The sequence below is a fragment of the Piliocolobus tephrosceles genome, chromosome X, assembly GCF_002776525.5.
Source record: "Piliocolobus tephrosceles isolate RC106 chromosome X, ASM277652v3, whole genome shotgun sequence".
Taxonomy (NCBI): domain Eukaryota; kingdom Metazoa; phylum Chordata; class Mammalia; order Primates; family Cercopithecidae; genus Piliocolobus; species Piliocolobus tephrosceles.
In genome coordinates, this window is record NC_045455.1 from 36,815,311 (window position 1) to 36,831,261 (window position 15,951).

The window sequence follows — 15,951 nt, forward strand, 5'->3', positions numbered from 1 at the left end:
TGACTATGAGCACCTATCTGAGGAATTTCAGCACACTCTAAGGTGATTTGCTTTTTTTCCTTTGAAAGCTCCTTTACCACCTCATCATCTCATCGTAATAGTCTATCATCTCCAGGTAAGAAAAACATATGCCATGTATTACTGAGTGCAAACTGGAAAGATTACAGCACTCTGGGTTTTGGAGTTGCAGATATAAATCTCTTTGCAGGGACTCCCAGACACAAGGAGGCACATGTGGCAAGTCTTAGCCTTCCACGGGGCCTGACTGAGCCTCTCAGCAGCTCCTATTTTATTTCCTTGAAAGCATGTCTGTTAGAGAAAATCCTTTTGCACGCAGTCTCTAATGCTAACAGTTTCTTTCCTAGATTAAAAAAAAAAAAAAATTATTTCACATACAGAAACCAAAGTAATAGAACCATTTAAATGCACAACTTAGGGTATCTGATTTTTCTTCTTAAAATAAAATATTAATGCCTTTTTTTCTTATTACAGTGGTAGTTCATGTTCAGTTTAAAAACTACAAAGTACAGATAAACAGGAAAAAGAAACACACATAAGTCACCCGAATTCCTACTACTTAAAGATAGTTAATGTTTAAATTCTAGGGGAACTTAAACTCTTTAATTTGTATTTTATGCATATAATATTTTACTTTTCTATATGGTTTTTAATGTTTTATCAAATATTTTTGGAAATAAGGTATTTTTCTAATATAATTATAGTAGCTGTTTAATATTTTAGTATAATGTGCCATAATTTGTTTTCATCAACTTTATATTCTTGTTTATTTAGCTTGTTTTTTTTGTGAAATTCTGTGATATCACATTTATAGCTTGTAAATTTTGCATAAGTTAATACTTCTTAGGATAAAGTTCTAGAAGTGGAATATTTTAAGTTACAGGTATACATATTTTACATGCAGTTGATAAACTGTTACCAGTTTCTGACCACAAGGAATATGTTAATATAAAAATTTACCAAAATTTTGTGAGAAAATAGATGTCTTTCTGCTTTTTCCAACACTGGACATTAGTATTTTTTAAAAATATTGCCCATTAGATATCTTTTTCTTTTTAAGAATAAGCTTTAATAGGGAGGTACTACTTGAGCTTTAAAAGGGAGAGATCTGGGGAGAATAAAACCAGAACTAGAACAAAGGACTTAAGAGTCCAAGGATAGAGCTTCCCTAGCTTACGTTTTTGCCTGGGGTTAGCCCTGAGTTGCAAGACATATTGTTGCATTTTGTCTGAGATGCCATGACATACTTGTTTGGAATTCTAAAAAGACCACAAAACCACCTTTCTTTTTTCTCCATTTCTCTGTTTTTTTTTTTTTTTTTTCTTCTTCTTCTTTTCTTTTCTCCGAATATACCCTTTCTTTCTCACTGGAGTTGCCTCCACTAGTGCAGGAATGACAAGCAAGTAGCAGAGATTAGACTTTGGCTTCTCTACGAAGGGTGTCTATACTTTCTTCAAAGACTACTATGGAAGGGGGCCACAAAGATGCCTACTCTGCAAGCAGGATTACCTGGTGGAATACTTCAGTTCATTGTTTGTTTATTCGATGACACACAGAAATGGAAATTTCTACCCGATAAACTGTTGAAGTGATCATGGAAATAAAACCAACAAAACAGAACTTTTAAAAATAATGTTTTTAGGGAATGTCATTTTCCTCACTCAAAATTTACTAAATCACAAACCTGGACCTGACTATGAAGTGCATGTTCCAGCCTTGGGATTGACTTAAATTGTAAATAGGTAGTTGCAGTGTGGCCAAGAGGACTGTGTCTGGCCCAGTGCCATGTGGGAAGAGGACTGATTAAGGGTAGAATGAAGTAGTTAGAGGACTGGCTGTGAGACTGAGACCTGAGTTAGAATTCACTCCCATCATTCACTGACTGTGTAACTTTGGTAAGTGGCTTAAATTTCTAATACCTCAGTATCTTATTTGTAAAAGAGAGATTATAAAAGCCCCCTGAAAGGATGTGAGGATTACATGACATACTTGTAAAGTATTTAGCAAAACATCTGGCTCATTGTAAGTGGTCAACAAGTAGTAAATATGTAGATACAGTTGTATCTACTACCAAGAACCCAAAAGTCTCATTACTTCACACTGTAGCCCCTTGTGTTCACATTGTGTGAAATAAAGAGGCCACATTCCGTTGAGTGTTAGTTTTAAAATGTTCACAAAGGATGAAAGCAAGAGGAGGAGGAGACCTGTACAAAACTGTGAAATTCTCCCATAGAGGGAAAGATACAATGTAGATCACAATCCTGCTACTTTGCTGAGATTGTTCAAACTCATTTCAACTGGAAAATTGATCTTGGCTGGGGCATAATTTACAGATAGTATTTTTATTCTTTAGGACAGGCCTCAGTTCCTATAGTCTTCTTGGACTGAGAGGAAAGATAGCTGATTTTTCCCCCCAGGAAACAGGTAAGGCAATATTAGTTAAACAATAAATTTATAAACAGGCTTTATCTATTGGTCTCAAGAAAGTGAGAATTCTGGTCAAGTGACAAATCAGATTCTTGAAAATGAATTTGGATGTGAAGACCATTTAACAAGAGGCTGGAAACAACTGATGAATGATTCAACCATATCTATCTCTAGATTGATAAATCAAGGGTACTGAAGCTGGTGTAATGAAGGGCTAGATACCAAAGTGCTTGTTTATCCTTTTTATCCTCCCCAAGTGTTTAGCAGGGCTCACACATGTAGGTGCTCAAGAGCTACTCATTTTTAATTAAATCAAATGCATATTTCATTACCACGTTTTTAATATAATACTTCAGTGTAGAGAAAGTAGAGTATTAGTATTCTGTATGTGCCAACTGGTTTAATGTTTAGTTCCAGAAACAATCAGTTGTTTTTATAAAGAACCCATTCTCCAAAGATGGTGGGCTAACGTTTTATCAGACGGGCCACACTCCAGAGATGGCTACCCCAAGATGTATAGCAAACTATCCATATTTCAACTAACATGTTAGGTGATGTTAGTTAACACAGTAATGTCAAAAATGGGTTATTATTGGTGAAATTGGTGGCTTGCTATTTAGTATGTTTAATATCAGAGATGAGTTCTCACTGTGATGTTAAAGTATACAAAACATGTGAATTGGCCAAAATATTTTTTTAAAATCCTACCCCCTTTTCCTTCTCCTTGCATGAATGAGGATTAAGAATCCAGTGTTGTTGGTAGCCAGTGCCTTTAGGCACAGGAAATGAAGCCCCAAATGGCCCTGAGCTCAGCTATTGGTTTAAGAAGCTTAGTGGCCTGGTACCAACTATAAGGGTAATAAAAAATCTGCTTCTAAAATATGGGTTACATCTCAGAATTGCCTAAAAGGACACTGAGTTCACTGAACAGATTGTATGAAGTGTGTTGAGGGTTACTTGCTAATGAATGCTGAATGTGTGAAAGAATTGGGCTTGAAGTAGTTTTCATTGGCAAAGCTGTATTGTGCAGAGGTAGGAATGGAATCCTCTCACCCACCTCAAATTTCTTCAGGAACTACCATAAAAAACCTAAGAAATGTGCTTGTCCAAAATGGGTTACGTATAATTTGCAAACATGCTTATTTGCTCTATACAGAGTTCCTTTTTTAAGATCCTCTGATTTTTCGGAGGAGCTCCTATTCAGAAATGTTCAGAGCAGATTATGTAGACTATTCTACCATCCCTAATTAACATCATTATTATATTTAATTTTTTTAAATATTTGATATTGTGTTCTCTTTCCTCTGAGTGTACTAGACTCAATGACATTTGGTTATATGGATAATATATTGCCTTCAATTTTTCCCAAAGGAAATGTTGGTAAAAGGAGAGAAAGGGCTTCCTCTCTATGCACAAATACAATGGTGCAGGGATACAACTTGTCATATGGCCCCAAATGGGAAGAGGGCCAAAAGGAAGCAGCAGAGGAATGGGTGCATTGTTGGCCATGACAGGAGTCTGGAGGGGACAGAAGCAAAACTCTTCTCTAAGAATAGCAATTATTTGTTTTTGTTTTTTTTCTGGGGGGGTGGGGGGGATGGAGTCTCCCTCTGTCACCCAGGCTGGAGTGCAGCGGCGCGATCTCGGCTCACTGCAAGCTCCGCCTCCCGGGTTCACGCCATTCTCCTGCCTCAGCCTCCGGAGTAGCTGGGAATACAGGCGCCCGCCACCACGCCCGGCTAATTTTTTTGTATTTTTAGTAGAGAGGGGATTTCACCGTGTTAGCCAGGGTGGTCTCTATCTCCTGACCTCGTGATCTGCCCACCTTGGCCTCCCAAAGTGCTGGGATTACAGGCGTGAGCCCCCGCGCCCGGCAGAATAGCAATTATTTTTATGGAGACTATTTACTGAGGATTTAATATGTGTAAGGCAATGTGATAAACTCTTTTAGTACAGAGTCTGCTTTTACTTAAAGTCTCTATGAGGTAGTTACTATTATCTTCATTTTACAGAAGAGAAAACTGGGACTCAGAGATGTTAAGCAACCTGCTCATAAGTGTTAGGGACAGAAATCAAACCAGCTGACCAGCAACACTCTTTCAAGCTCTCCTTTCTTCTTCTTTTTAAAAGAAACATTTTTAAGAATAGAAGTTTTTATATACTTTTGAGACAATTCTACACAATTTCACATACCCTTTCTACATTTTGTATTCTTTCAGAAATTTGGTTACTGAATCCTATACTTGCTTCTACTAGCACTTGTGAAGATTCTATAACCAGGGAAAGAAAGGGAAGCAAGGCTCCATTTTTTCTGTGACCTCCATTATAGCAGGGATCCCCAAACTCTGGATCATAGACTGGTAGTGGTCTGTGGCCTGTTAGGAACCAGGCTGCACAGCGAGAGCTGAGTGATCAGGCAGTGAGCATTACCGCCTGAGCTCCTACTCCTGTCAAATCAGCAGCAGCCTTACAGTCTCAGGAGAGCACGAACCCTATTGCAAACTGAGCATGTCAGGGATCTAGGTCTCGTGCTCCTTACGAGAATCTAATGCCTGATGATCTGTTGCTGTCTCCCATCACCTCCAGATGGGACCATCTGGTTGCAGGAAAACAAGCTCAGGACTTTCACTGATTCTATAATGACTCTACAATTCTATATAGTGAATTGTATAATTATTAATATTTTATTATATATTACAGTGTAATAATAATAGAAATAAAGTGCACAATAAATGTAATGCACTTGAATTATCCTGACACCATCCACCGATCCCAGTCTGTGGAAGAATTGTCTTCCACAAAACCGGTCCCTGGTGCCAAAAAGGTTGGGGACCACTGCATTATACCATTCTAGCACAATTCTAAGTGTTTTAGAGGAGGTCTAACTGAATAATACTATCAGAGGACACTGCTATTAAATTTTTGAATATTTATCTTTTAGGTATTTTCCCCCAATGCACATGTAGCAAAATGGAATCACATTATAAAGTTATAACTTGTCTCTTATTAACAACACATTATAAACACCTTTTGGTGTCACTAAATATAAACATGGAATATGGAGTCTTAAGAATTATATAATTGGCTTCAACAACACATCCCCCCCCATCCAGGAACTCTTAAAATCTCCTTACTGTAACTCTGTTGAGAGGAGGCATATGACATTATTACCCAAGAGGAAATCAAAGTTTTCAAATGCATCTGTACTGTTCTCCCACAGCATTGTTTTGACAGGAATTGCAGTATTTTCAACCACTGTTTTGGCACAGTCTGAAAATTCAGCTACTCTTTGATGATCACAGATGGCATAACTGAAGCAACTTGATGCTGCTGTTGTATAAATTTTGTTACATTTTGTTCTGGGAATGGGGTCAATATGGTCATAGATCGAAGCCGGGCACTTTGGCAGCAGTGAAATCAATGCTGTTTTGCATTTCCTTTATTGATAGGCTCTAGAGGACCACAGTTAGACCAATTCTGAATTCACATTTTGGTAAACATTCATCCAAAAAGTAGATGTTAATGATTTGACATCTGATAGGGTAGAGAGCAAAGTATCCCTCCTTCAAAGTGAAAGAAGTACAAACTATCAACAAAAATTTTCCTTATTTTATTTCTTAGATTGCTGTGATATTCTACCCACTTCCCTCTCTTTGCATACCTGATGCTTATGATTGTTAATCTTAAGTAATTGATATGCATAGAGAGATGTATGTATATCTCCACATTACAGTTTTTAAAAATCGCAGTTCTTTACCGACAATACCCAAATATGGCAGATAATCTTACAAAGAAAAAAAAAAATCAGAAACAAACCTCAGATGAAACAAGAATACCAAAAAGAATTCAAGGTTTTTATCTACCAACTTAAGAGAAAGGCAAGGCACTTAGTTGATCTTGCCTTTTGCTGGTGTTTAGTCTCTCAGGCCCTCCTCAGTTTTATGAACCAAGAGCCACCAGAGGGAAATAGAAAGTTGAAACATATTAATATGTCAAAGTGTGGAGAGGTGAGTCTCAGCATTTCCCATGTGGGTGTGTTTTGATTTCATGTCGATTTGCTTATTTCCTCTCTTACCTGGAGCTTCAGAGGCTAAAATTGAAAGTGCAGGAGATCCTGACTGAAATGCTAAATTACTCTTCCAGAGGCTATGATTCCACATAGCCTAGTACCCCGGCATTCAAAGAATCCATGGAGGAGGGCATTTTCTTTATTAATCTGTTCATTTTTAAACCTTAATCTATTATAGACTAATATTTTGGTAAAATACAAAATCTTGCTCTTGGCCGTCATAGCAATGCCAAATTGTTATAAAAGATTTTAATCATGTATTCTCAATCTCTGTACCAGTAACAAACAATTTGAGTAGTACTGGTCTACTGAACTAAACATTAGTTTGACAGTTTAGAGATTGGGACTAATCTCGATTTGAATGCTAAAAGTCCAAACGACTCAGTTAGATCATTTAGCTTTTCTAGGACTCTGGCTTTTTTAAGCTTTAAGTTTCTATATCATAGGAGATGTTAGATGTTAACCAGCTTTGATTAAAAATGTTTAAGCATGACACACAAGCTGGTGGGAGAATTTGATAGCAGCTCATTTGGTAACTGGGAACAACTTCAGTGCATCTGATTTCAACATTTTCTGTGGAAATTAGTTTCTTAACTGAACTGCTGGAAAGAATCATTAATAACAGATAACATAAAACTAAACACCCACATACACACACACACACACAGACATCCATGTAATACAGCCATTGTAGATATGTGTGACTCTTGCAAGAATTGGTCCAAGAAGCCCAAATGGATCTAAAGTACATGAGATTAAATGTGTCTTCTCTTAAATTATTTTAGGCTTTTTCAAAGAAATGTAAATTTTCTTACACAGAAAGTGGGTTGCATAATGCTGATTATGCTTACCTTAGGTACATTTTTTTTTTCCTCCTTATTTTGAGGCAGAAGCTATTGGAGGAAAAGTGTGACTTGGATGAACTTAGTTTATTATAATTTGCAATGGGAAACACGGTGTTTTTGAGAAAACATTATATTTTAATTATAGTTGACACACATAGAAAAGTGCATAAACTGTAAGAGAACAGTTCAATGAATTCTTATAAAATGCATAAACCCACCAAACCAGCACTCAGTGACTGAAGAATATGAACAACCTGGTACCTCTCCCTCCCTTAATCTTCCTTTCAATCACCAATCCCCCATTGGTAATTATATCCTGGCTTCTTATGCAATAGATGAATTTTGCCTGTACTTGAACTTTATATAAATGGACTTATACACTAAGTTCTCATTTTTGGCTGACTTCTTTTGCTCAACATTGTTTGTGAGATTCATTTCTGTTGTTGCCTGTAGTTGTGGTTTGCCTATACTCATTGCTTTACAATGTCCATTATATGAACATACTCATGTTTTTTTTTTGTTAAATTGGGGAAAACTTGAATGTATTTGAAACTTTTTGAACCCATCTACAAGACAGAATTATAAATCCACGAAATGTTTATAAAGATGTTGCTCCTGGGGTGTTAGACTTCTGTGTGCCATCCCATTTTCTCTTCCCAATTTTCATTCTACAAATAGGCCGGCAGGTTGCCTAAGCCGAGTCAGAAGAAAAAAGGTGAGCAGATCCCATCCAAAAGCATCAGCAGCCAAACAGATGTGGTAAGAGTGATGGTTCTGATGTTAGAAGGCACCTGGCTACTGCCTCCCTGATTCAGGAAAACAGTACCCAGAGAGTTGCTTTGGAAATGAGTCAACTGATCCATGATAAGAGAAGCTGATTTATTTGTCGAAATTTAGGCAGGAGGTATTGAAACTAACCTCACTCATCAAGGTTTATGCAAGGCCATTATAGTATTTCCACATTATCTCTGCCTTTATTAATTCATCCAAGCAGCCTATTTGCTTTTTGGCCCAATGTAGCCCATTGAGCAGACATCTTTCTGAGTTGTTCATAATGACGCCTAGATCTTTTTCGTGAGAGGTGCCAGCTAATTCAGAGCCCATCAGACCCATTAGTGTGTGGGGATGTTAAACGATCTTTTTCAATATGCATCACTTTGCAATGAACTATTTGGGAGTGTGTTTTCATGCATAACCTAATCAATTTCTCTTTTAGTTTTTTGGGGGATGCCACAGAATCTCTCAATGTTTCAATAAGGCTTAAAAGTGATGTTGAGATCTCATAGTTAAACGGGTCAAGTTTCAATTCTTTTTTCTTTCAGGATTTACATTTTGAGAATTTATTTGCCTAGCAAAACCCTAAGGTTTTTATTTCGAGCTGAAGTTATAGTTGAAATATATTTTGTTTGTTTCAAAAAAGATCTACTTGAAAAAAGCCTTGGGCATTACAAAGCTCCAAAGAATGAAAGAAATCAGAATGTGTACCTCATAATGAAATCCTACACAGAGAAAATGAATTTAAAATTCAACTATAATAATGGATCCTATAAAGGAAACCCCATCTAATAATTCTGCATATATTTGAATCGAGCAAAGCACTATTTTGTTTATATTCTATGATTTGAAATTAGTTGAAATGAGCTGGAGGTTTTTTTATTTTGAAAAATTCTCAATAATCTTAATAATTTAAGACTGGAAGCAATCTGTAGGATCCATCCCTTTTTTTTTTAAGAGATTGACTTAATTTAACTTTCTCTGAGGAGTTGGGCATCTAATGTAATGTATCATAAAAGGCAAAATTATGCTCTATGATATGATGACTCTTTAGTTCATCTGTAGTTTTACAAATATAAAGGGAAATCAATCATAATATTTTATCTCTATAATGTAGAATATTTAGACTGGTTATAAGGCTAACCTACAATTAAGCCTATTAGTCTTTCAACTTTGACTTGAGACAATTTCAAAGCTATATAAAAAATAGTTTGGGAATTTTCTAGAAACAGAGATAAATTCTTACTCTGTGTGGGAAAATAGATTTTGGCTGCAGCTCTGCTGACCACCACCCTCACCACCCATAGGTCGGGTTCTTGTTCTTTACAACATTTTTATAAAACAATATATAATGATGAAAGCACATACTGATCATATGATGTCTTTGATTTACTTAATTCTAATTGACTTAGGATCTTAATATTATATTAAAACAGTAGTAGCAATAATATGCATTATAATCCATAATGATATTGTCATGCGCGTCCATGTGAAGAGACCACCAAACAGGCTTTGTGTGAGCAACATGGATGTTTATTTCACCTGGGTGCAGGTGGGCTGAGTCTGAAAAGAGTCAGTGAAGGGAGATAAGGGTGGGGCCGTTTTATAGGATTTGGGTAGGTAAAGGAAAATTACAGTCAAAAAGGGGTTGTTCTCTGGCGGGCAGGAGTGGGGGTCACAAGTTGCTCAGTGGGGGAGCTTTTTGAGCCAGGATGAGCCAGGAAAAGGAGTTTCACAAGATAATATCATCACTTAAGACAAGGACTGGACATTTTCACTTCTTTTCTAGTGGAATGTCATAGGTTAAGGCGAGACAGGGCATTTGCACTTTTGTGATTCTTCAGTTACTTCAGGCCATCTGGGCGTATATGTGCAAGTCACAGGGGATGCGATGGCTTGGCTTAGGCTCAGTGGCCTGATAGATATAAAGCAACAAATATATCTGTATTTTGAAAGTAATTTTTTTCCAGGTGGTAAGTGAAGGTCAAAGGAATCTGTTGATTTTTCAGCTCCAGACTCTTAAGTATAATTTCACCTTGAAAATGGCAAAACAAAATATTTAGTATTGCACGAGTCAATGACAAATAATGCCAGGAGCCCAGATATACTTCATCAAATTCAGATATCCCTCTGGAACCACTGGTGGATTTTGATCACCAAGGATGATCAGGTGAGAAGTTATTTATTGACAAGGTTTCTCCTGGTTGATAGAAGCCAAACATCATGCTCAACTGGCTGTTTAGTAAATGATTTTGCTGATAATGATATCAATTTTACATGTATGTGTTACCCTTTATTTACTCCTTTATTTCTAAAAATTATTATTTTCATTTTGTAGAGGTGGGGTCTCACTATGTTGTCTGAGTTGGTTTTGAACTCCTGACCTCAAGTGATCCTCCCACCCTGGTCTCTCAAAATGCTGGGATGAGCCACCACTCCTGGCCAATGTCACCATTTTTTTAAAACTTTTAAGTTCAGTGTTACATGTACAGGTTTGTTATATAGGTAAACTTGTGTCATGAAGATTTGTTGTGTAGATTATTTTATCACCCAGGTGTTAAACCTAGTGCCTATTAGTTATTTTTTCCTCATCTTCTCCCTCCTCCCACCCTCCACTCTCAGGTAGGCCTCAGTGTCTGTTGTTTCTTTCTGTGTCCATGTGTTCTCATCCTTTAGCTCCCACTTATAAGTGAGAACATGTGGTATTTAGTTTTCTATTCTTGCATTAGTTTGCTAAGAATAATGGCCTCCAGCTCCATCCATGTTCCTGCAAATAAAGATTTTGTTCTTTCTTTATGGCTGCATAGTATTCCATTGTGTATATATACCACATTTTCTTTATCCAGTCAACTGCTGATGGATATTTAGGTTGATTCCTTGTCTTTGCTGTTGTGAATTGTGCTGCAATGAACATATGCATGCATGTGTCTTGATAATATTTACAGAATATTTATATTCTATATTATATTATATTATATAATTTATATTCGTTTGTGTATATACTCAGTAATGGAATTGCTGGGTTGAATGGTAGTTCTGTTTTTAGCTCTTTGAGGAATTGCCACAGTGCTTTCCACAATGGTTGAACTCATTTACTCTCTCACCAACAGTGAATTGTCATTATTTTAAAAGTCAGCTTTGGCAATTTGCCTCCTTACATCTTTCTGGTGTTATCAATTACTTCCAGATCCCTGGATCCACTCAAACATTCTGGAGAATGATTGACACTTACTGGTAACCAGTGTCATTAAAAAGGATGTAGCAACAGAGAAGTTATATTAATAATATGACTTTCTAATGATTTGAATCTGAAGAAATATTTATGCCTTTGTATGTATAATATTGATGCATTGAGAACTCACAAAATTTTATGTGAGAAGGAAATATAATACTTTTCTGTGATGACACTTTGGTCCACTTTTTCTCAACTCAAAACTGTGGAATTAAAAATACAGCAGGACCTAAAAATTCATCATTTCGATGGTGAGCACAAATAGATACTCAATACTTCATCTTTGACAAACCAGAAATATAGAACTCAATTTATATTTCATGTTCTTAGCAGTTACTTGAGGACAAAAATTATTTTTTAATGTGTTTTGTGAACAACTCTTGCAGGAATGTGGGTTATTAATTTCAGTTGGGGAAGATGATGATGGATCACACATGAGATTGGATGGACCCTTAATGGTGGATTAGATTCTTTTAGCATGCCTCAGCCACTTGGAAATAGCAACATAATACATAAAGATCAACTTTGTGAGTTCTAATGCAAGAAGAAAAATGGCAATACACTGGAACCATGAAAGATACCCCAAATCCTAGCAGGAGGATGGATGCCAGCAAACAACCTCTGTGACAGTATCTGTCTGAAAAAAGTGAGTGAAGCCCCAGTACCTGAGAGAGGCAGAGTGCCTCCCCCTGTGACTCACCTTTCCACCTGGAATTCAAGCAACTCAAGCCAAAAAAGAGCACTTTGTTTATCCCAAGCTCTGGAGCTAACTTGGGGAGAGGCTTGGAGGCTCTGAGAGGGAAAGACACTGGAAAAAGCTACAGGCATTTTCACATACACAGCACCTAGAAGAGGATGCCATTTTTAATCCAGGTGCATACAAAATCAGCCATTCTTTGGGGACCCAGCAATGTGGCTGCACAGACACGTTAGTCCCGGGTCAGAGATTGGAGCATCTCTTGGGCCAGAGGTTGCAGTGGGGTAGAGGCCTCCACAGCCAGAAATGTGGAAAGTGCCTCAGCAGTAGGCACTGGAGTTGTGCTCTCCTCTATTGTAAGCCTAGGGCAGGAGGAGAGCTGCTACAGCTGCAGTTTCTCCTGGATGGCAAGACTTGTAGCCAGAACCAACTTGGTACTAAGAACTGGTCTGCATGTGCCATGGCTGGGTGCTCCAGCATGCTATCCTGAGTTCATGGTGCAGAAAGGCCATCTCTGCTCCATCCCCAGGCAGATATGTGGGCATTTGGTGCACATGCTTGCCTGAACCAGCAGCCTTGAGCTTTCCCCATCCTTCCTGAACATAGGTCATGGAGCAGCAGGGCTCTATCCACTCCACACCCAGACAGATCTCCAGGCATTCAGAACACCCATTCACCTGGTTCAGCAGCCTGAGCCACTCTACCCTTTCTGACATAGATTGTGGTGCAGTGAGGACCTCCTCATTCCATGCCCAGGCAGATTTTCAGGTATTCAGAGCACCTGTTTGCCCAGTTCAGCAGCCTGAGTCACCCCATCCTGCCTGTACAGAGATCTTACTGTAAGGGGGCCCGCTCTGCTACATACCTAGGGAGACCTCCAGGCATCAGGAACACCCAATCTCCTGGTTTAGTTTAGTCCACCCTCATCCCCATATATAGAACTTAGGGCAGAATACAATGGATGGCCACCAAGTGACCAGAGGTGTGCCTAGGCATGGAGCTAGGAAACCATGGAGCTGCTATCCCAGTTCCATGCCAAGGCACACCTCTGGACACTTGGTGGCCACCCATTGTATTCTCCCTCAGTACTGGTGCATGTGCTTGTCATTGGGTGACCTGTAGGTGGACCTGCCTGGTCTGGCCCTGCTCATTGTGGCCCCCACTCACCCTGACCTGAACAGGAAGCTCAGACCACTATGCATGCCACAATCAGCCCACTTCCTGAGGCAACAGAGAACCTCTCCCACTAAACAGGGATCAAGCATATACCCAGCCACATTGTACACAGCTGGTTCTTACCTGTAACTGCCATCTACTGGCTTGCAAAACAAACTGCACAGCCCAATATAAAACCTGAAGACAAAGGTACATAGGGCTATAGGAAGCAAAACCAAAAGACCCTACCTAACATTCTCTATAGTCTCACCCCTAAGGAGCAATGGGGAGGAAAAAGGAAAGAAAAAAACAATATTATGGGGGAAAAAAGGGGAAAACCCTACATACACAAAAATTACAAACATTGGAAGTGCTATTGTTTCAGATGAGAAGGAACCAACTCAAGAATTTTGTCACCCTAAAAAATCTGAATGTAGTGACACCACAAGAGGATCATACTAGCTCTCCAGCAATGGTCACTAAGCAAAATGGAAACTCAAAGGATGGATAAAGAATATCAAAGCATGGATTGCAAGAAAGCTCAATAAGATCCAAAACAAGGTTAACAATCAATCCGGAAAATAAAGGAAAAGATAAACATCTTAAAAGGAAATCAATTAGAGATTCTGGAATTGAAAAACTCACTTAAAAAGTTTTAAAATACAATTGAAAGGTCTATAAATAGATTGGACCAAGCAGAATAAAGAGTTTCAGAGTTTGAAAACTGATCTTTCCAACTAACAGAAATTTTTAAAAAGATTATAAAAAATGAAAAAAGTCTTTGAGAAATATGGCATTGTGGAGAGTGACCAAGCCTAAAATTATTGACATTACTGAGGGAGAAAGAAAAAAGTAAACAACATGGAAAACATATTTGAGGGAATAATTCAAGAAAATTGTGCTAATCTTGCTATAGACATAGACAACCAGATATAAGAAATCTAGAGAACTACTGTGATATACTATAAAAAAGTCAATAATGCTAAGGCATATAGTCAATAGACTGTCAAAGGTCAATGCCAAATAAAGTATTTTAAATGCAACTAGAGAAAATTATTACATCACATGTATAGGGCAGCCCAGCTTGCCAGAAGTGGACTTCTCATCAGAAACCTTATAAGTCAAGAGAAACTGGGATCCTATTTTCAGCATTCTTAAATAAAATAAATTCTAACCAAGAATTTCACATCCCACCAAACTAAGTTTCTGAAATAAAATCTTTTCCTGACAAGCAAGTGCTAGGGGAATTTGTTACCACTAGACTAGGTTTACAAGAGATGCTAATGAATGTTCTAAACATGAAATGAAAGAATAATACCTGCTGCTACAAAAACATATGTAAGTACATAGCCCACAGACCCTATTAAACAACCACACAATAAAAACAACAAAGCAACCAGCTAACAACTTCATGATAGGATCAAAACCTCACATATCAATATTAATCTTGAATATAAATGATCTAAATGCCCCACTTAAAAGACACAGTGTGCAAGTTGGATAGAGGCAAGACCCATCTGTTTGCTGTTATCAAGAGACTCATCCCACATGTAATGATGCTTGTAGGCTCAAAGTAAGAGGTTGAAGAAATAGCTACCATGCAAACAGAAAAAAAAAAGAGCAGAGGTCACTATTCTTACATAGGCTAAAACAGACTTTAAACCAATAACAGTAAGAAAAAGGACAAAAAAGAACATTACATAATAAGGGTTTAATTCAACAAGAAGACTTAAATATTCGAAATATATACCCACCCAACATTAGAACACCCAGATTCATGAAATGAATTTGTCTAACATATGAAAAAGACTTAAACATCCACATAATATTAGTAGGGGGCTTCAACACCCCACTGTCAGCATTAGTAGATTATTGAGGTGGAAAACTAACAAAAAAATTCTGGACTTAAGCTTAACACTTAACCAACTGGACCTAGTAGACAAGTATACTAGGTATACAAGTATACACTCCACCCATCAACTAGGGTATATACATGCTTCTCATTTGCACACTGTATTAGTCATGGTTCTCTAGAGGGACATGACTAATACAAAGGGGAGTTTATTAAGTATTCACTTACATGATCACAAGATTCCATAAAAGGCTATCAGAAAGTGAGGAGCAAGGAGATCCAGTGTGAATCCCCAGACTGAAGAACTTGGAGTCCAATGTTCAAGGACAGGAAGCATCCAGCCCAGGAGAAAGATCCTCATACTATTAGGAACATCTCTATGCACACAAACTAGAAAATCTAGAGGAAATGGATAAATTCCCGGAAACACACAACTTCCAAATATTAAGTCAGGAAGAAATCAAAACCCTGAACAGACCAATATTGAGTTCCAAAAATCAATGAATAATTGAAAACTAATCAACCAAAATAAAGCCCCAGACCAGATGGATTCACAGATGATTCTACCAGATGTATGAAGAAGAGCTGGTATTCTACATTCCAAAAAATTGAGGATGAGGGGCTCCTCCCTAAGTCATTCTGGGAAGCCAACATCACCCTGATACCGAAACCTGCCAAAGACACAACAGAAAAGAAAACTACAGGTCAATACCTGTGATGAGCATAGATACAGAGATCCTCAAAGAAATGCTAGTTAACTGAATCCAGCAGTGCATCAAAAAGTTAATTCACCACAATCAAATAGACTTCATTTCTGAGACTCAAGGTTACTTCAACATAAACAACTTAATAAATGTGGTTCACCACATAAACAGAATTACA